This window comes from Taeniopygia guttata, chromosome Z (genome assembly GCF_048771995.1).
Source record: "Taeniopygia guttata chromosome Z, bTaeGut7.mat, whole genome shotgun sequence".
Taxonomy (NCBI): Eukaryota; Metazoa; Chordata; class Aves; order Passeriformes; family Estrildidae; genus Taeniopygia; species Taeniopygia guttata.
Window position 1 is genome coordinate 55496700 of NC_133063.1, and position 21637 is coordinate 55518336.

The 21637-nt window shown below is 43.6% G+C and overlaps 2 long non-coding RNA genes across 12 annotated transcripts in view; one reads left to right on the forward strand and one right to left on the reverse strand.

Moving 5' to 3' along the window:
* LOC121468203 (uncharacterized) overlaps positions 1 to 19320 on the forward strand; it is an 87149-nt gene extending 67829 nt beyond the window's left edge. For 4 of the 5 annotated variants that reach the window (XR_012052837.1, XR_012052836.1, XR_012052839.1 and 1 more), the window contains 2 exons: positions 7761 to 7830; positions 10853 to 11094. This is a non-coding gene — a long non-coding RNA (uncharacterized lncRNA). Of the gene's footprint in view, positions 1 to 7760; positions 7831 to 10852; positions 11095 to 18871 lie in introns of those variants that run through there. The other variant, XR_012052840.1, reaches the window with a different exon arrangement.
* LOC116806751 (uncharacterized) overlaps positions 1 to 21067 on the reverse strand; it is a 49888-nt gene extending 28821 nt beyond the window's left edge. The window contains exons 1-6 of one of the 7 annotated variants that reach the window (XR_012052845.1): positions 20851 to 21067; positions 16888 to 18077; positions 12346 to 12465; positions 11974 to 12075; positions 11299 to 11530; positions 754 to 4851 (exon numbers count right to left, since the gene is read on the reverse strand). This is a non-coding gene — a long non-coding RNA (uncharacterized lncRNA). Of the gene's footprint in view, positions 1 to 753; positions 4852 to 11298; positions 12466 to 16887; positions 18078 to 20850 lie in introns of all 7 variants that reach the window. The other 6 variants (XR_012052843.1, XR_012052844.1, XR_012052842.1 and 3 more) reach the window with 6 other exon arrangements.
* Between the last annotated feature and the right edge of the window lie 570 nt (positions 21068 to 21637).

Consider the following 21637-nt stretch of genomic DNA (forward strand, 5'->3'; position numbering starts at 1 on the left):
GATGCACCAGGATCTGCTGAGTGCCTTTCAGCTCAACCCCTCCTTCGGAGTTAGCATCAAGTATTCCCATGAGCTTTGCACATAGTACAAGTAATTTGATCAAATAAATGCAATGCTGGGCAATAACTGGGCAGTTAATTGAAACCCTTTCCTGCCCGTGGTCTCTCCAGTGGATAGAGTGTGTTGAGAAGCATCTTGAGCCTGTGACCTGCTGCTTGTTGGGAGCCTCAACTGGTGATGCATCTGCAGTGCCCTGGTAGGGATAGCTGGCTAGGTCTTGTTTTGGGTGTTTGGGGGAGCAACAATGCCTGGGAAGGTGGGTTCTGATGTTTATTTTAAATTCCTGAGGAGTTAAAAGCTCCTTTCCAGCATTAGCCAGGATGTTGACTATAAATCCACAGTTTTCAGTAATTGGACCTCATTAATAAATTCCTCAAGTGTTCCCAAAGGCAAGAGAGGTAAAACAAGAGCCACGGGGATCAGAGAAACAGGGAACTGTGAGGATTCCTTAGTGTGTTGTTAATTCCACTTAATCAGCTCAGAGAAGTGCTGTATTCAAAAGAAAATAACCATGACTCACAAAATACTCCTGCCAGCAGGGAATAGTATTCTCTCAATTTATAGTAATATTTTCCCCAATTTTTGTCCTTTCTTCCACTCAATTTTTAAGTAAAGAAAAAGACTATCCCTCAGGCACTCTGAACACCTGCTGTGTTCTTGGGCCTCAGGGTAGACTGAAAGAACTGTGCTCACAGGAAAAATCCAGTGTGGATCCCTCAGAACTTCTGGGAGAGCTGTTCTGTAATCCCAATGTGCCAGAGGGCTTTTCCATCAGATCCAGACTGAACAGACTGTGAAACAGAGGCATAATGAGGCAGATATAAGATTTATTGCTGTTTGAAGAGGACTCAGATAGTTGCAAACTTCGAGACAGAGCAAGCCCCATTCTCCACTCTACACTGCTTCCCACAGAAGGTAGACAAGTCAAACAAAGACAAGACAAATTACAGGGATAATAATTCAGGTCATGAGAAAAACAGGGATTATAAAGGATGAGAAGGCAGGAGGATTTGCCAGGAGAATGGAACTTTATGAAGGTGGCCTGAAGGAACACCTGAAGGGGCAGGTTCTCCAACACTGTATGGAAAGCCTAAAGTGTTGAATTTTAAAAACAAGAAAGGCGGAACGAGACTCAAGAAAGAAAGTGGGAAGCTTTTGAGAAAAACTGTAGGGAAGACAAAATATTTGGTCAGAGAAAGTTTGCACTGGATTCGCAAGATGCCTATAAATTTGAGAGCATAAGACTGTGCAATCAGATTAAAAGCAAGAGAGTTTGTGGAACCACTGCCTCAGACTGCTCAGAAGTCTTGTCTCTGTACTCCTCCTTGCCCTTTTTCCTCAAAAGAGAATGTGAAAGTACTGGGTACTACTGTGTCCTCTATGGCCTGAAGGGATACCTGAACATCACAGAAGCACAAAATCATTTAGGTAGGAAAAGGAATCACAGGGTCCAACCTTGTCAATTAGGCCATAGTACCAAGTGCCACATCCAGTCATTTGCTGAATACCTCCAGGGATAGTCACCTCCCTGGGAAGCTCATTCCAATGTTTGACAATCTTTTCCATGATTCCTGATGTACAATTAGCACAGCTTGAGGCTTTCTAGTCTTGTTCTGTCACTTTCACTTGTTACTTGTCCAGTCTGGAAGAAAAGACTGACCCCCACCTAGCCACAGGCTCCTTTCAGGCAGTTGTAGAGGATGACAGGTCTCTCCTGAACCTCCTTTTCTCCAGGATAAACACCCCCAGCTCCCTCAGCTGCTCCTCACAGGACTTGTGCTCCAGACCCTTTCCCAGCTCCATTGCCCTTCTCTGGGCTCACTCCAGCTCCTCAGAGTCTTTCCTGCAGTGAGGGCCCAGAGCTGGACACAGCACTCGAGGTGTGGCCTCACCAGTGCCCAGCACAGGGGGACAATCCCTGCCCTGGTCCTGCTGGCCACACCATTGCTGATCCAGGCCAGGATGCCATTGGCCCCCTTGGCCACCTGGGCACTCCCTGGCTCATGTTCAGCTGCTGTCACCAGCACCCCCAGGCCCTTTTCCATGGGGTAGCTTTCCAGCACCCTGCCTAGCCTGTAGTACTGTTTGGGGGTGTTGTGATCTAATGGCAGGGCCTAGCACACATGGTTTTCAACCTCACACCATTGGCTTCAGCCCATCATTCCAGCCTGTACAGATCCCTTTGCAGAGACTTCCAACCCTCTAGCAGACCAACACCACACATAACTTGGTGGTATACTCAAACTTATTGAGGCTGTATTGAATGTCTTCATCATTAAAAAAGAGATGAAACAGTACAGGGCCCAATACTGAGCCCTGGGGAACACCATTTGACACCTGCCAACTGGATGTGGCACCACTCACCACCATTCTCTGTGCCAAACCATCCAGGCAGTTTTTTACCCAGCAAAGGGTGCACCTGTCCAAGCCATAGCCTGTCACATTTTCCAGATGAATAGCACTGGAGACAGTATTAAAGGCTTTGCTGAAATCCAGTAGGCTGTACCCACAGCCTTTCCTTCATCCACTAGGACATCATTTGGCATTAAAGGAGATGAAATTGGTCAGGTAGGACCTACCTTTCCTAAACCTGTACTGCCTGAGTGTCTGATCCCTTGGTTGTCCTGTGCATGCTGTGTGATTACATTTAAGATGATGTGTTCTGTTATCTTTCCAAGCAGTTAGGTCAAGCTGACAGGCCAGTAGTTCCAGGGATACTCCTTCCGGCCCCTTGTGGGTGGGCCACCTTCCAGCTGTCTTTGTCTATTTATATATACTGGCTGCCTGTGTATTGCCCAATACCTGGACATGTTTACCTAATTAAGGATTACATACAGAAGTGGCTGTATGTAACCCTTACATGGCATGTCTGCAAGGGAAACTCCATGGTCCCCTTAGCACTTTTGTGTGTGATTCATCCAGTAAATACATTGCGAGAAGTCAATAGAGCAACTTGCAATGGGAAAAATCCATCACCAGCACATGACCCATCCCATCTCTTTTGCAGCCAGCATGGCTAAGAAAAAAGTGTGCTGGAAAACAGGTCTTTCCTTTAAACATACCATTTGAGGTTTTCCAGCATTAAAATCTTTCTTGAAAGAGATGATTTGGATGTCCTGACAAGCAGCAGTAGGGAAAATATAATAAATGAAAACAGCTTCAATAACTGACCCTTATTTCTTTTTCTTTCCCATTTTAGACTTTCTCCCTACTTGATCTTTGGGAATCCTCTGGTCTCAGTATCTATTTATTTTATTTTATTTTTATTAGTGTCCTTGAATGCAATGTAAGAATAAACACTTCAGTTTTCACAGCCTTGTGGCTTTTCATGGGAGCTTAGCTGCAACCACTGTGTTTACAAAACTGAACTGCATCACAGTGTTTGTTAATTTGATGATCCTTGGATTATCCATATTTTTGGCTGCAAAACTCCCATTTAAACGTAGAGTTTGCTATGTTTTCATGGGTCCCAAGAGGAGTTTCAAGATCAAAGTTTTAGAGTCAAACAGGACCAGCCAGTTTTATAACTCACAGAATTACCAAGTTATCAACATCTGTAGATCACTGGTGGGAACTCTGTCACAACAAGAAGCCAGCCACACATGTTCCCTCCCAAACCCACACCAGAATTCTGCTCTCAAGCAGGGGAAACGCAAACAGGCTGAAACCTTTACCCTTCTGCATGTCTCTCTATGTTGAGATCAGAAGAGCCATGACTGGTTGGAGTCAAAGTCCCTCTTCCTTGTCTTAATCATTAGAGGCAGAATCTTGGAAGACGGATGTTAGGCATACAGACTTTAATCTTAAAATCACTGGAACTACATGATGAATTACAGTAACACAAATTTCAAGTGTGGACAAGAAGAAAATATGAAAGTAAGGCAGTATCTCCAGGTAGTGGGAAACCAGGAAATGGCAGCACTGGCACAGGCAGTAAGACATGCTATCCTGCAGTGAAGGGGCAGTAGATGGACCATGGGAAAACTTGCCTGGAGATGCAGGAGAAGAGTATTTGGCTCAGTGTTCAGCTTAGCTGAAGAAATAAAAGGACTGTTTCTCTCCAGCTGCCATTCATACATATATAAGTAAAAACAAGCAAGCATACTGTGGTCTCTAGAGAGTTAATGTCTTACAGAGGAGTTACGGTGAAAATTATGGCATGGATATTTGTTGCAATATGTGTTAGGGGAAGAACTAAAGAGAAGGAAAGAACTGTCATATTATATGAGAGATACTGTGACCAGAAAGAATGAGGTTATAAGGGGGTTTTGTTTATAACCCTACATATGGCTTATTCAGTTCTGTCAGCAGTTGTGCCCTGTAAATATAACTTGTTTCAGTCCTGTAAAGTATAAGACAAAACTGGAAGATCTCTACAGAATTTCAGCAGATCCTTTACCTACAGCTAGACACAAAATCATGCCTCCGGCAGAAAATCATGCCACCTGCACAACCAGGGAGTAATGACAGATTCTTAAACGCATATTAAGGAGAAAATTGCTTATTTTAAATGCTATTGAATTTGTTGGCAAAGAGCCGCATTAATGCGATGCCAAGATTATGCACTTTAGAGTACTCACCTCAGCAAAACCTTAAACTTCTGAAAACCAGGACACATGCTAAGTACATTAGCTTTGTCCCCTTTGAGCAATGCTCCAGCTTGCCCATTGTACTGCCTTTGTACCATTGCTGAGCTCGTGGCCCATGACCACAGGAAGCAAAGAGAGGAGAGCTGCTTCTCAGTCAGTGGTGATCACACCTGTCCCATCCTCACGTACTGAACCAGCTTCCCTGAAACAACATCAAACACATTACATTTTATAACCCATCTTTCCTTATGTAAACAAGCAAAAAATGTGTCCAAAACAATACTGTGAATTAAATGTCTTTAGCTGGCGAATTTCTGATAAATCCCATCTTGCTCCTTGCTGTCCCCGGACAAGAAGACCTTTGTGGATCACAATGTCATAAAATTATGTCCTTATCCTTTAATACTTTCCATCTGATCACACTTATGCTAGCAGCCTAGAGGAAGATTTGATTCCCTCACTCACATCTGCCCAGCTACTCTGCAACTGTGGCTGCAACCCTCAACACACATCAACAAGCACTGCAAGCCTTTTGTGTCCTCCCTTCTCTGTTTCTAAATAAAAATTTTAGACATCTGAGAACAGAGAAACAAAAGAGAGACAAGCTTTAGACTATGAACTGAACACAGTGTATACCTGTGCCAGAAGTAGAAAAGATATAGAAAGGATGAAGATGTATCCCCTGCACCTTGACTTTTGTGAATAGTCCCCCTGTTATGGGGTGAAGTCAATATTGGAGTTAAGGCATATCCACATGAATATGCCTTAGAGGTTAGCAGATTTTGAGGGGTAAGTGTCTAGACTTGAACTGATCATCAGGGAGTAAATGGTCTAGAAAGAGTGTGTGCAGGCATGGTGAGGAAAGAAAAATGCCTGATGTTATTCCCTGTGTATGAATGGAATCCCTGAGTGTGAAAAGCCTTGCACAAGTACCTATGACCAGACCTAAATCAATTGCATCAAATGGGAGGGGAAAATGGGGAATACAAAAAATGCAGCTGAATGAAAGTATGCAGTTTACCTTGGGAAATGAAGATTAAAGGAGTCCTGCACTACACAAGCTCCAACAAGTCCATGAGCTATTCCTGCTGAGTGAATTTTGTTTCCTTGCACTATTCCCCGGGCAGCACAGCTGCATGCTGTTTGCCATCTGGGCCTCTTCCTTAACAGAAGAGGTTATTTAAGTAAGGGGAAGGAGGGAAAGGCAGGAAAAAACATGATTTCCTTCATTCTAAGCAAATTTGACAGCCTGGGCTGAGCCTGTCTTGAGATTAGAACACAACCTGCCAGCCCTGCTGGTGTATCCTCACAGGGAGCGTGCAGCCCTCTGCACGTGCACAGCACAGTCAGTGAGCAAAGAGACAGTGGTGCCATCGAGCAGCCTGAGAGCACTGTTAGCTGACTGACTCTTCCATCCTGTCCTCTACTGTGAATGCATTATTGATGGTGACCACAGAGCTGAGGAACTTGCAGCTTGCCTTGCGCATGGAGACACCAGCTGTGGCTTTACTGGAATGTCACTGCTGGCAGCGGACATCCTCCCATCCTAGCAGAAGGGAGAGGTGGGGAGGATAGACACTTTCAGACCAGCCTTTCCACTGCATTGTACTTACAACAGAATTTTCCCTTGGGATTACAAACTACAGCCCTATGTTTTTTACGGCTCCAGCACCCAGCCTTCAGTGTTCCCTCTTGTCCACTCCACAGCAGAGCTCCCACTTGCAGTGTGCAATGTTATCCTACATGGTAGAGAGACTGTCTGTCTTCTTCACTGTGCCTGCAAGGAAGGCGGGTCTGATAGTGAGTGTCATGCGGGGTACTGACATCCTGTCCAGCTGCTGGGCATGTATACAGCCTTTGGAGACACAATGGGATAAGAGAAACTGTGACCCACACCTGAACCTTTAATATGATGGAGAAAACATGGCTCTCACAGGGATCAAGAGAAGACAATGTGAACTTTGCTGCAAACCAGGAAGCCACCGAAGAAAAAGAGGAGCACAACAAGGCTCATGGAAAGCCTGGAACACAAGCCCTGTGAAGAATGGCTGAGGGAGATGGGGTTGTTTAGCCTGGAAAAGAGGCTCAGGGGAGGCTGTCACAATCTACAACTGCCAGAAAGGAGGCTGTAGCCAAGTGGAGGTCAGCCTCTTCTCCTAGACAACCAGTGACAGCACAAGAGGACACATTGTTAAGCAAGTCTGTGTTTTCCCATTTAAAGACCATATTTCTGTGGTTTAAAATGTGGTATTCTGATAAAGTTCACCCTAGAGACTGGAAACCCATGGTAGCTTTTGGATGCTTAGCAGTGTGACTGCCGTACCGTGAAACTCTGGCCACTGCAATGTCCCATTGCATCTTCTGCTCTTCCACCTTTAGCACTACTCAGACTTAAGTGTTGATGAGATCTTTAATCTCAGAAATAACCAGCAACACAGGAACAAGTGCCTGGCACTTTCCAGCATGGAGAAGTGTGCTCTTACTCTATAGTGTAACAATCTGTCATGATAGTGCACCACTAGGCATTGCAGAAAATACCATTCCTCCAACATCCTAATGAAAAGCTTATAGAATAAGAATAAGCAAAGATCATCTTTGTGATTCTTTTACCACAATCAAAAGTAGGCCTAGATAACAATATCTCTCCTTTGTCTATTTCTTTGCTATAAGAAGAAAAAAAATCCATTGGTATTTAATTAGGAATTGCAGAATAACAGAAACTACTTCCTAGAAATCTGTCTCGTTCGAGCCAAGATTACCAATATACTATCTAGGAAAAGATACAAATTACACAGCAAGTTATGTAAGGAGTAATTTAAGATGCAGAACTCAAGAATTAAAATAAGTCTTCCCAAAGCACAAGATTAGTACTTAACAAGTTTAGTGCTTGCTTTAATCTGCAAGCTCTTAGTATATGTCTGCCTCCTAAAAATGCTCAGGGCTGCTGTGTCTTAAATTGAGAGGCTGTCACTGTGAAAAGTGATGGGAAAATAGTGGAACTGTTGTCCAGGTTGCAAGAAGGACAATTTCTAAATGAAGTTCCTGCCTTACGTACAGGTATTATGCCTCTTCTTAAGAGTTAAAATTATTTTCTGTCTTCTGGCTTTACAGGGAGGAGAATGTATTGGTTGGATATGCAGAAATGCAGTTCTCGGGCTCAGCTCTTTCCCACCAGAGGCAGGTATGTGCTACACCCATCCCATTATTTAGTGCCTGCTCTGGGCCTCATGTGGAGGAGGACTGCAGTTTAAAACAGCTCTCCATGTCATTGTGAGTGTTCCCATGAAAGTACTCTGGCTTGTTAAGATATTCAAAATTAAACATGTACCTGCCAGATAGAGGATCACCCCAGCTACAAATGAAAAATGCCTTAGATCAGAGTCCATCCCTATGCTTAGTTGTGCTATAACTCTCAACAGAATCACACATCTGTTATCCTTGATTTCTCTGCAGGCTACATGCCAAAGGCTTTTATTGTCAATCCAGAACAGAATCAACACAAGAGAAATTCCAAAACAGCATCAGGGAACAGTATGCCTGTTTTCTTCCCTCTCTTATTTCCTCATATTAAACAATTCATTGACTTTATTGTTCTCGCCTGAGGCAAAGAAGCCTGGGAAATTTGAAGAGTATTTTTATTATTAGTTAGGTGTATTTACTTGCCAAGCATACTTTCCCAAGTTCTCTGAACATCCTACTCATCAGTTGCTAACAAAGGCCCCATTCACACAAGGGCTACCAAACAGGTTTTCAGCATGGTTTACAACTGGACAAGTGGGAGAGCTCTCAGGGCCCCCACTCTGTCTGTTGCTTTGGCATCCAAGGTCATTGACCATTAAACAGGACACTTAAGCCTCAGCAAGGAAAGGACTTGTCTAAAGGAAGGCTTAAGTGGAATTGTGATGCCTCATAACAAAATTGCAGTTTCAAAAGTTCCTCTTCATAAATACAGTTTCAAAAGTTCCTCTTCATAAATACAGTTGCCTCTGGTTTTTGGCAGAACACTCTCCCAAGTTACATCAAACTCTACCCATTATGTGTCTGGATCTGATGCACATTGGGCAGTCCCTTCTGAATGCAGCCAGTTCCTCCTCTAATGTAACAGTTCCTCAAACAGGAGATATGGGCTCATCTGTATCTTCAGTCCAAGGAGGTTTATTGTATATTTCCTGTTTTCTCAGGGAGTGGCATGAGCACCGAAGCAGGGAAGGCAGTAAAACTTTGTCTGACCTTCTGGCTGAAGCTAGACCCAAAATCTGAGAATAATATTAAATCCAATAATTTTATTAAAGAGTGAGAGTGAGTCTGTAGAGTTTAGGAGACGACTCTCAAACAAAACTTTTCACAGTGAAAGAGGAAGTCAGAAATCCAAGTCTTGCTACTGCAGCTATGGAGGTGGGCCTTTTACCAGTAGGAGTACTCAATTTGTCCTACAAGGCTCTGAATTTAATCTGGGAACCCAGCTGCACTGCAGAGGCAGAGTGACTGCCAGGCAGCTGCAAGGCTCTGCTGGAAATTACCCTGGGGCAAGGAGTGGATGTGCAGAGGAGTGTGAAGGAAAGATCTGCTCAGAAATGCTGTTTGAAGGTGAATGCAACTTGTTGGTAACCTCTGCCTTGCTTTTGCATCCTTTTGGTTCAAGCAGGAATTAAGTGCTTGTCTGTAGTCAGCACAGTCCTGCACACGCCAAATGGGAAGAGCTGTTTCTGGAGCAGTCTAGTAGAGGTGATGAGGCAATGTCCTGGGAGGACCTGGGAGCAGAAGCAGAGGAGGTGGAAAGAAGAGGGATGTGAGCCCTCACAAGGTGCTGAAGGGTCTCTTCCGCTTTGCACAAGCATGGAGGTGAAGTTGCCTGAGAGTTTGACATCAGACTGCTTTTGTGCACGTGTTCTCTATTACCTGGGGATAAAAGTTCTGTGTCGCACCTCAGGAGTGCTGAGGGCATGTGGGACTGCTCTCAAGGAACTGTGCTTGTAGGAGTCCAAGCTAAAAAAGCCTTCCTGGAAACCAGAGTAGCAGGGAGTGAACAGCCTGACATGAAGGTCTTCACTGACTCTGTGCTGTCATATTAATTTCTCCAGCACACCACACTGGAATCCTGTACATCCCGTATAATATTGTATTGACATGAACAGCACAGTCCCACTCTTCCTGACAAGAGAGAGTCCTTTTAATAAAATGTGGCTGGAATTTTGCTGAGATTTCATTTGAAAACCAGTTAGAATTTTTGTATTTTATGTCCAGAGAAAATCCAGTTTGGCTGTTCAGAAAGCATGGCCTGTGCAGTCTGCCCATTCTGTGTTCTCTTCCCTGTAACACAGACTGAGCCTTAAATCCCACAGTATATCCTTTTATCTGAATATAATGCACAGGGCAATGCAAGATGGAGCTGCTGGTATAAGAGGTCATGAAGTTTCACTGGACTAGCATTTTGAAAGGGAATCCTATAAAAAGAACCAACCTGACATGGCTGCTGAGAAAGATCCTGCACTCTGTCAATGTCTTGGCATGTAGTTAGCACCAAGTATGGGGCTGGACACAAGCAGAGAGTGGGCTTTTTTTGGCATTGGCCACAATGAGTGTGGTTGTCCAAGGAAAGTCTGAGGGGGAGGCTGAGGGGATAGAAGAAGGCAGACATGTTAAAGGAAAGCGTGTTCCACATAATGAGACATTGTACCACATGTTTAAGAAGGAAAAAAAAAAAAAAAAAGGAGGAAAAAGAAGTCCAGGGCAGTGAAAGGATTTCCCCAGCAATGGAGTTGAGCTGAACATAATTTTGGCTTACCATTATGGTCTATTGTGTCTTTTTAGGCATGAGGATTTGACACTGGACCAGCCTTTGTGTCAAATCTAGCTGCAATGCTTGAGTCCCCCAAGCTGCCTCTCATCTGTGAATCAGCTTTCATTCGTTTCTACCCATGCAGCTGCTATTTTTTATTTAGTCTAATTTTAGCATATCTACCAGCAGCTGCAAATGTAAATGGTCCCCTTTGGTATCTAGCACGCCCAATTAGAGAAGTGGCCCACGTGAGGTATGTTGGTTTCCCCCGCTCCACATAACTTTAAAAACAGACAAGTAATAAACAGTTTCTGCAAAGTATGATATTACTACAAACTGAATTGAACAATTGTATAGGGTTTAATTTTTTCTGATAAATTGTGAGCACAAATTGTGAAGTTCACACACAAATATTTCATTTTAGAATTGGGAAACCAAGGACCCCCTGAACTGCCACATTGGACCTGGAAACTGAATCAGAAAAAGAAACAGAAAAGCAGACTTCTGGAATTGAATGATATTTTCATGTAATGGTGAGTTTACTTCTTAGCAAAGGAAATGAACCATCCATGAGGAAAACGGGATGATCAAAGAAAAATTCAGGTAGTAATAAATATAATATTGATAAATAAAATATATAAATAAATTATAACTATTAATGCTTAATACTAAGTTTTTTTCAGTCTTTCAGGTTCAAGACAGCTATTAGGAAATCTCCTGAACTGTCTGGGGGAATTGATATGTTGCTAGGATTTTGATATATTTTTGATACATCTTGAGATATATGGTTTGTTTTTGCTGCTGACTCTTCTTCTCCCCTGCCTGTGGCTGCACCCAGCACCTGCCTCCCTGCCCAGCCCCAATGCTCACCGCACATGTGAGGACCAGTGTGCATTTGGCTCCTGCCAGGATGAGGCTCATGGTCTGCCAAGGGTTCACACACACTGGTGGAGTGCTTCACCAAAACCAAGCCCAGAACATTAAGACAAGAATGTGTGTCTGTTCTTCAGTCACTGTATTTTCACTGCAAGGGTAAAAGCCATTTTATTCCCCTTGCTGGCACAGCAGACTGGTCCTTCTCTCCTTTGGCCTTCTGTGTGCACTGTGAAAGTAATTCAGAGGTGGATATCTTTTATGCTTAGCCAAACTCGGGTGTTTTAGATGTTGAACAAGGTCACTGACTTGAGTTATTCCTTCCTATTCTTTCAACAGAAAAAAAAAAAAAGAGCAATGTAGGCCCTTATCTTAAGACCGGGCCTAATGATTGCTTATTTGGGGAACATGCTTTGATGTTTTTGCTTCTCCCAAATATATTTCAATTTTATAGCCAGGGTCTAGGCAGTGTGGGATGGCTATACAGACCTTCAGATCAGCCCTATGCTGCCCTGGTGGTGTTCTACTAATCCTACTATGGCTCCATGTATGAAAAGAGAGACCAAACAAGTTTCTGTTTATCTTTGTCTGTGAGACATGAGAAAGAGTAGTTGGGTGGGAGTTTGAGAATAATAATTATCTGAACATCAGTACAATAAAATTATCTTGTACCTTTTCTCTTTAGTCATTGCCGAAGTTTCATGTTGAGTACTTGAAACCAGCAACCAAGCTGTGCTCTCACACACCACTGGCAGTCTTTGCTCATTAATCTTGCTGAATGGGAAGCAAAGATCTGTTACAGTCAGAACAAGGTCTATCATTGATCCTTGTGAGGATGAACACTGCACCTGCAAGAGACTGTGCCAGCTGAGGGAAACAATGCCAAAAATATTTGTGGCATGAGTAGATGGGGAAGTCAGTACTCTTGCATGAGCACTGGGCTGACCTATTTGTGTTTGGCCATCACTTTTGGTAGTCTTTAGTGACTGCATTTTTATTTTCAATCGTGAACATGCCACACACTAAAACTACTCCTAAATGTACCTGGTGTCAGAAGCAAGATAGATCAGCTTCGGTCATCCTCACGCACTTGAACAGCAGCGTTTCTTTTCCATGTGGTAGTTTTTGATCCAAGTTTCAACCTAGTTACAGGATTGTCAGGACCTGTCAATACCAGATACACCATACTGAAAAGGGAGTAAGTATGATTTTGAAAATCAGTACAGAAAAATGAGGCCTTCAGATGTAAATTCTTCACACTATTTGTGCAATGGAAATGTCTCAGTCAAGCAGAAACACAAACTGCATGGTTTTAAGACTGATAACAAATGGTTAATAATAACAGCTTGCTATTTAGTCATACATCAATACTGCTTCCACATGCTAAAAATGGCAAATATCTTTTTTTTACCTGTCAAATCAGATAACTAACAGCTAAAGTACTAAAAATGTTGTTGCAAAATATTCAAAAAATTAATTTTACTAGCTCCAGCTAACATGAGACAAAGCTGTTATTTATATAATTCACTGATGGAAAATTAATATAGCTGGAAAGAGGCACTGCAGAAAACCAATAAAATTTCTCAAAGATCGAGATAATACTCTGTATTCCTCTATCACCTTATTAAAAACAGGGACAGGATTATTGGAAATGTGAAAAAAAATCAAAATCAATGATTTGTTGTGGTTTATATCCCTTTTTTTAGCTATGTGATTCTATTTGCTAAATTGCTAGTGACTCCTGCTTAGCCTTTGCTAAAGGAAATAGTCCCTTGCTGAGGCCCTTGCCTCACCAACCATCAGAACCACTCTGCCCAAGAGTGGTGCAGATTCATGAGACAAGAGTCATCAAGTCTAAAATCACTTCACATGGTAAAGTCAGCTTTTCTCAGGCTAAAATTTTTTTCTCTTTAGTATTCTCACATTTGGAGGTCAGCTGCTGCCACCTCTCCCAGCTCTCTCTGTGCTGCAGGGACCATCCTGCATGGGCCCTCATCTCCCAGCCCAGGCTGTGAACTACCCAGGCTGCACTCTAATTTCATGCATCACCAGAAGCCCCGGCTTCATACAAGTCAGGCTTAGGTGGCTGGTAGGACCATGCTCTGCAACTCTCATAGCTGGGCTGAAAGGCCTTAGAAGCTGCTGAGGAAGAGTGATGGACCTCAACAAAGCTCTTGTCTTCTCTGATTCCTCAACCCTTTCATCTTTGCTGATGGAGCTCCCACACGGGTGACAACTGACTTGGCAGCACAGAGGGCTTGTCTGGGAACAGTGGGGATGGGGCTCAGTGCCTCATCTTCCCTACAGGACACATCTTTCCTTTTTGTGCCTCCCAAAAATCCAGTATGCTCATGGGTGCTGGGCTGGCTGAGCCCTGTGGCTCACCCTGTATTGTCCTGCATCTGCACCACACTGTCTGCACAAACCTGCAGCAACTGAACCCTCACTGTCTCTTTCCCCCATTTCATATGGTGTTGGTACCACTCACAATGGACCAGTATGATTTATGAGTGAACATCTCTGGCATGCTTTGCAAAGAAAAGGTGCTGCATGCTCTCAATGCTGTTCATTTCTCAGAACAAAGCTGCCTTAAGAACACAGGACTTGCACCATGTACAGTAGACATTTCTGGCATAGCTTTTATTGAGGTTAATATAATATTCATAACACTGCTAAGGGACTGCTTGTTGAACAAAAGGATTTTGCTACTGGCATTTGTCTATAGAAAAGTTTTTCTGTTTTATGCCCACACACTAGCATATAATTATAGTAATAAAGTCTAGTCCCTTGCTTGAAGTGACTGCTGCCAGTATTATGAAATCATGGCAATGATTGTAAAAATAAAAGAGGTCATAACCCCTCCACACACACACCCCCACTCTGTAGTTGATATGACATAGCTTTGGTGGGAAAATGCAGACCTTTAAACTTTCTGTACCAAACTCAATGCATTCTGTATTTAACTTATCCTCTGAAACCAGTTTGTGTTATAGGAATTTGAAAACTGCATATAACCATGGAAAAAGTCTGTACTTAATTAGCTACTGATTGAGCTCAGTTTAAGCAAAATAACAACTGTTTCTTTGTGCTAACTTTTTAAAATTATATGCATTATATGCATCAGACTGTCCTTACACTAAGGCTATTTGAGCATCGACTTCTGCTCCACTGTTCTAGTTTTGGCAAAGAAAAGCATCAGGAAATGTCTGCATGAAGATGCTTTTTCACGTCTAACAGGGTAAGAACATTACTTTCCCTGGAGAAAAGGCATCTCTCTTAGAATTGCCATGATTTCAAGCACAATATGTTACAAGTTGTTACAAGGTGCCTCATGGTAAAGCACTGCAGAGAGTGGGAGGAAAGGCAAGGACAGGGAGGAAAGGCTGCTGCCCATATTTTTTGCAGACACTTTTCCAGGGACTTCTGTAACAAATACCCCTTTTTCCCCATTATGAATACAAACATTAGGAAAAAAGTATTACATAACTAATGTACTAGCCATGCAAGAAGGAAAAGAAGAGTGAGCAAAACCTTAGCCCCTGTATGTCACAACAAAACACAGAAGGCAACACCCACATGCAGAACCCAGGATGGAGCTGAGCTGTCTCTTACTGCTGAGCATCTTGGGATGCAAAGCTGTGCCTAGGTCTTTTGGGTTCCTTTCTCTTTAGAATACTTTCACGGGGACCCTGGTTTCACAAAGTGTTTGAGCTACCCTACTGAAAGAATTTTAACTTCCTCACGTGTCAAGAGCAAATCTCTAAAAATCATGCCCTGCTTGTGATTCTTACTCCTGAGATTACTTTTCATTCAAAAAATTGCAACTTCAAATTTGGCTCTGTCCAAAAGATGACAGAATTGAAGGTTTAGTCAGAGAGTAAGAAGAGGAATTAAGACAAATTAGAAATAAATCAAACAAGCACAAAATTGCTGCATTTGACAGCCTCTTCCTGTTCCCTCAGCTCTTCATAGTTTGTGGAGTGTCAGAGGCATACAGTGGAGACAGTTGAAAAGAGCAATTCCCAGCATGGCCCTGAGTTAACTGTCTTGTTTTGTTTTCTTAGCTGAGGTCTTTGGAGCTAGTGGAAAATAAAAACAACAACAACAACAACAACAAAACTCTCAGCTGTTCACTCTTGTTTACTGGAAGTGGAAAATAAAGAAGAGTAAGCAAGGTAGAGGGAGAGGAAGGTAGAAATAATAATTTACAGGTTGCCAAGGGGAGAAAAGAAGTTCAGGAAAGGTGATACAAGACAAAGGTTTTTGGAAAATGCTAATCAGTATGAACATCTCAATTGAATGAAAAACTGGAGACTTCTTAGATTTTCCCTCCTGCTCCTGTGTCTCATTTAAGAAGAAAACACTTCAGAAAATTAGTGCACGTGGGACACAAACAGGTTAAGCTTAGAGAACAAAATCAAAAATATGGTGATAGATCCTGTGCTTGTTTATCCCGGGGTAAATCTTGAATTGTCCCATCGGGACAGCTCTGGATTTGCCTCAACATGACTGAAAGCAGAATGTGGGCCTTGCACAATATGTCCAGATGTTTCTTTCTTCTATGATGAAAATGCAAGAGTTTCAAAGACATCTCTCAGGCTGATGAAATTCACAGCCTCCACCCTCTCCCCATGTAGCTCTACTTAATTCAGCTGGTTACACCAGAGACAACTGGACTTCTGGCTCACTGAATATTTTTTAATGTTTTACATTGGAAACCTACTACACAGGTTTGCTAGTGCCTGAAATTTAGCAAATCAAAGCTATCCTGGTGCTTTTATAAAGACAGCTGGCCCAAGAGAAACCTTTCTGATGTCTAGGACAGCAAAAATTTTTTTTTGCTTCTTGCCTTGTTTGCAGACTGTAGGGGCTACCAACAATCTCCAGAAGAGAATACTCCCCTTTTCTCTTGGGCATTATGCCAACCACAGATAATCAGCGAGCAGAGAGGCAATTGTTCATAACTTGCTGCTGAATTGCCTGGTACAGGTGTGTATTTTTCATTTCAGCTGTCTCTCACACTCTCTTTGGCTGGATGATTTCATTTTGCACAGATTCCTTTCACTTTGTAAAGAATCACAGCGATATGGAAAGGATCCATCATTTTACACTCCCATGCCAAATTCTGGCAATGTCTATGCAGGTGCTCAGATATGCTGGATATTCAGAAAATCAAGATACTTGCAGAAGAAGATGGATAGTTGGTTTGACTCACTGCATTTTGTGGATGTGTTCATGTACATTGCAAGAGCCAAATACTGTCCTAATGAAACAGTGTGGAGGACTGGGTGGGAACAAAGAGAAACGAAGTGGTAAATGTGTTTAATCCTGCCATTTGCTTTCCCTAGAAAACCCTCCATATTTTGAGGCAGAGGGGGTCATGGCTTGGATTCAAGGTACCTTGTCCTGCTTGGCAGTGCAGATAGATGCCTTCTCTACTTTCCAGTTAGATACCAGGCTCTCTGACAGGTTCTGCCTGGGGCCAGCTGGATCTGTCCATGAGTCAGAACTTGCCCACTGTGCCGTGGCTGTCCAGAAAAATGGCACAGCTGGAATGGCTGTATGATATTTACAAACATCCCTTACCTCATTACTCTGTCAGTATTCCATTGACCTTCTTCAGCAGTTAAGCCCTGGTCTGACACTCTTGTAGTTTTGGCTGGACAGCCAAAAATACTTCTGCTGTTCTTCTGTTGTCTTCAAAAGAAAATGATCTCCGGGTGCCTTCTCCCCCATAAATCCAGCTGCAGAAAGAGAAGAGTCAGTCACCATGGCCAAAGAGCCAACTTGCCTACCTTCGCTCAAACTGCATGACTACTGGCATCATGCTGGCAAGGGTCCCTCTTACCAGCATGCTCTCTCACCAGCTTTAGCCATGCAAACTTCTTCATACTTGATAATCTATTGCAACTGCATCTGTAGGGTCTGATTCTATAGTATCTGGGGCCCTTTACAGCCCTCAAGATGCTTTTGCATTGTACAGGAAGTCCCAGGACTGGTAGTACTACTTCCAGGTTTGATGAAGTGATGATAAAATGCATGGATGGGCTGTGGCCATGAGGTTCTGCTCCCACAGAAGTTAACACTGATTGGAGTTTTCACAACAGAAGGTATCTTCCACAAAACTGTAACTTCAGCAAGCCAGGGCATTATTAAAATCAATAATAACAGACAAAATTAAAACATGGTGGTCAATGAGTGAAATTATTTACCTTTCTTCTGTTTCTTTGGTTGTGTCTTTCCTGGAGCAACACAGTGTCCACACCTGTGCAGGGTGTTCCCTTGGTTTAGCATGGTGGACCTGGGCTGTAGCACAGTTGCTTTGCTGTCTGTAAGCTGTGCTGCTGGAAGGAATGGGACAGGCAGTGGACTCCCTAGAAGATTGCCCCTTCTGAATTGCCAGGAAAGAGAGGCATCACAGTGCCAGTGGAATCAAGGAGAGGGGTTTGTGGTCTTGGGCTAGTATCACAAGTCACATCTCATACCTCTCTCTTGTTCAGTGAGAACTTCCTTTCAGCTGATGAGCTTGGCCATGGTAAGCTGGACACCAGACTGGGTGCTGGTAATCGATGTTACTGTATTCTGGGTCTCTCTGAGTTAATCCCACACCCTTCCAGGACAGTGACCTTACAGTAGTGCAATATGGCCCAGCAAACTTGACCCTCACTGGGACTTCTGCTCTGATACTCACTCTTTTGGGACCAATTTAACTTACATCAGCATCTATCTGAGCACACTTCAGCGCCAGACTGTTCTTCCTCTGCAGAACCAAAGACCTGCAGGACAAGCACACTTTTTGTGGGACAAGCATGCTTGCACTGTGTCCACCAAAACAGGATTGAGTCTACAGATGTTTCCCTAACACACTTGAGCACACTGACCAAGGGAACCTCTTGCTGAGCACACAGTACCTGAAAAAAATCCTCCATGCTATTACTAACCCAATTTTTAACTGCCTAATCAGGGCATAGCAGCAGAGTTGTCTAATACCTTTGCCCAGAGAAATATCCAGATACCCAGGGAGAAAAAGCCGCCCTTGGGCACAGACTTTAGATACACAACAATGAGACACAGGAGGGGGGACAACACATGACATTGCCTTTGGCCAAAATCTATTTTGCAGGGAGATGTTTAGCAAAACAACAACCATCACCACCACAGAGCTCTCTGGGTTGTCACAGAAAATGATTACACTGATTAGCCTTGAAGTTAAAATCAGGAAAAGAATTGTTTGGATCAATTCTTTCGAGCAACTGAAAAGAGACACATACTTCCCTATATGGTAAAAATGCAGCTCACATTCAGTGGGAAAATGTGGATTTTATTTTCTTCAATTACAGCAGTTAATCTTGTCAGTTAATTTTAATAATGTTTTTCTATAAACCCATTCTGATCCAGATGTGCTATGTTATTGTGCTCTTTTCAGGGACACTGGACATTTATTCCACATTTACAACAAATTAATGATGCTTGCAGAAAAAGAAGGGATTCAAAAGCTATGGTCCAATGATTATTTTTAACATTTTCCAGTATCTTTTTCAAAATGCCTAAATTCACTTTATCTCTACAGGATAAGGCTTGTCTGCATACCAGGTTTGAAAAAAAAAAAAAGATAAAAGATCCTGGCTTGACCTGAGGATGACCTTTCTATACTCAAGCTCCGTTATTGTAGAAGACTGAAAGCAGCAGTGCTTAGCAAAACCAAACCAAACAAGCCCGAGAAGCAGGCGGAGGGCCTGGAGCTGTCGCCCAGCAGAAAGGTGAAGCCCAGAGCACTAGTCCCTGTCTCTGCTCTGTTCATCCGGGAGCCGAACCTCAGTGCAGTCCTCGGGTGACCCGGGTCAGCAGTGAACACCAACGGGCCCAAAGGTTCCTTCTCAGCCCAGGAAAACTTGTGTCTAAAAGCAGATCTGAACAGCTGTGGTATTTTCTCACATCTGCTGCTCTGAAGAAATGTTCAGAGGTTTCTTTGGTTTAGATTTTGGGTTTGGTTTGGGCTGTTTGTTTGTTTGTTTGGGGGGGTGGGGGTTGGTTTTTTTTTAATCAAAGTTGCTGTAAGCCTCCTTGATTTCATCATCCTGATCAGGGCATGTTCAAAACAGGCTGCAACTGCTCAGAGATTGCCGAGGAATTTGGACTTGCAGTCACTTGCAGAAATTTAGATAATTACTCATTCTTTAAATGTGAGACATTTTTACACCTGTGCAGCTCCTAATTACATAAGGACCGTCAAGTTTGTGATACCCAGTGAATGCTTTTTAATGAGTACTGTTATTATGATATGAGGATTTTTCACACAGGCATGGGAATATACTTCCAGCTTCCTGGCATTCTTCCCATATATGAACTACTGGTGCTTTCAGTTTGCTGGGATAAGCTGCTGACCAAGCTCCTCACTTGCAGATCTCAGCTTTACTCTGCACATCTCTGCTGCTTAGCAGAACAAATTGGGAAGTGATATTTCCCTTAAGATAATTTTTTCCTTCAGCTTAAAAACAAACCACTTCTTTTAAGAACTGCTTTGTCAAAAACATTTGATAATGGTTTTTTTCTGGATAAAGCAAAAAAGAAAGTCTCTGTGTAAGAGCTTAGAGTTGAGGGAGTTGCATTGTATGATAGGTGCTCTGTGGTAAGGGCAGCTTCAGGGCATCTCAGTTTTCTGGTGCTGGGAGCCTGTTGGTAAAGCTGAACCATATTCTCTAGGACCCAAGGGTCTGGAAAACATTTCACAGTGCAGTCCCACCCGAACTTCTGACACCAGGGCTGGCTTGCCAGAGGAGCTGAGAGACCCTCTGCACACCAGTGAGAGGCCCATAAGGGCATTCTGCTCCAGGGCACCCCAGGGCCACCCTTACCAGGCAGCATCCCTGATTTTTATGCAGTTGCCCACAAGTGATGTGGTCAGGACAGAGAACTCTCATTCTTACAGATGGCTGTATAAAGATCCTCATGACAAAACAAGTTTTCTTTACAATATTCAGAGCTTCCTTTCCCTGAAGGCTGATCCTAAGGTACAGGCAGACTACAGATGAAGAAGGCAAGAAGAACAGTGTGACCCTCTGCCAAGAGGGACCTTACAGAAGGCTGAGTTTTGCTCTGTAGGAGTGGGGTGGTCTTGCTGTATCAGAAGCAGTGCAGCCACCCAAGCCACTGAGTTGTTAACATCCTGCATCAATTTATGTGCTTCCTGAATGAACTGTATTTTACTTTTATCAGCCATCTGTTTTTCAGACTTGACATTGATGGCTTCAGATTTGCTACTAAAATGCACCTTACACTCTAGAAAATATTTCCTGTTCAGGTCCCTGGCCAAGTGGCTTACAGAAACTGCAAGAGATCAGACAGCGATGGAAACTTATGACCACGTCCCGCTGCAGCTGCTCAGCGGCAGAAAAGCAGACGCAGCTGAGAGACGGCGCACATGGTGAAAGCAGTGCCTGCCCGGCTCCTCTGCTGAGAGCAAGCTTCACAAGACCCGCCATGGAGGAGGGAGTGAGACCAGTCTCTGTGAGACTGACAGACAATATCCCTGTCCCCAGGATCACTCACCTGCACCGCCTCTGCGAGCAGACTCCCCCAGCCCGCACCCAGCAGCAGGACCAGCGGGAGCGCATCTGCCAGGATAATGTGTGCCATGTCCCCCAGCGCTTTGCCCGGAATGTCCCCTCGCCGTGCCCTGATCTATAGCACCCTCCCTGGGGCAGGACACCCTCCCTGGGGCCATCCTGACCCGCGACACAGCACCCGGCCCTGGCGCCGCGCCCTCCTCCGCTTCCTGGCTGCCCCTGTGCAAACCCAGCTCCGCCCAAGGCAAGGGCTGCGGGAAGCAGCGGGGTGTCCCGCAGAAGGAAGGCGTCTGGAACACTGCTGAAAGCACAGGGATATTTTACTTCACCCAAATAAATAAAGCAAGATGATTTAGCAGTCGCAGGCAGTTTCGCACTTTAGATTGTCATGCGATGAGGATGCCCCATCACGTTCAGGCTCGGTGTAAACTGTGGGTGATTTCGCACTGATATCACTCGTATTTGTTTCTTGCTAATATTTGTATCACGAGTAAATTTCCATAAATGAGCACAGAACTGACAGCATTGCTCATAAGACACTACTTGCAAACCAAGGAAGCTAAGAAGTCAGTGCACTTGGCATCAGGGCCACCAGTGACCATGGTGTGAACCAAAAACCATCAGGAAGGTGCATCATGGGACTGAAGCATATATATGAACACTGCTACAATACCAGTGAGGGCAAACTTATTCAGACCAGCACTTCAGTGATTTATTAAGACTGAGTAAATAATGTGGAAATAGCAACCAGTAATTTAACCAGATGTTTC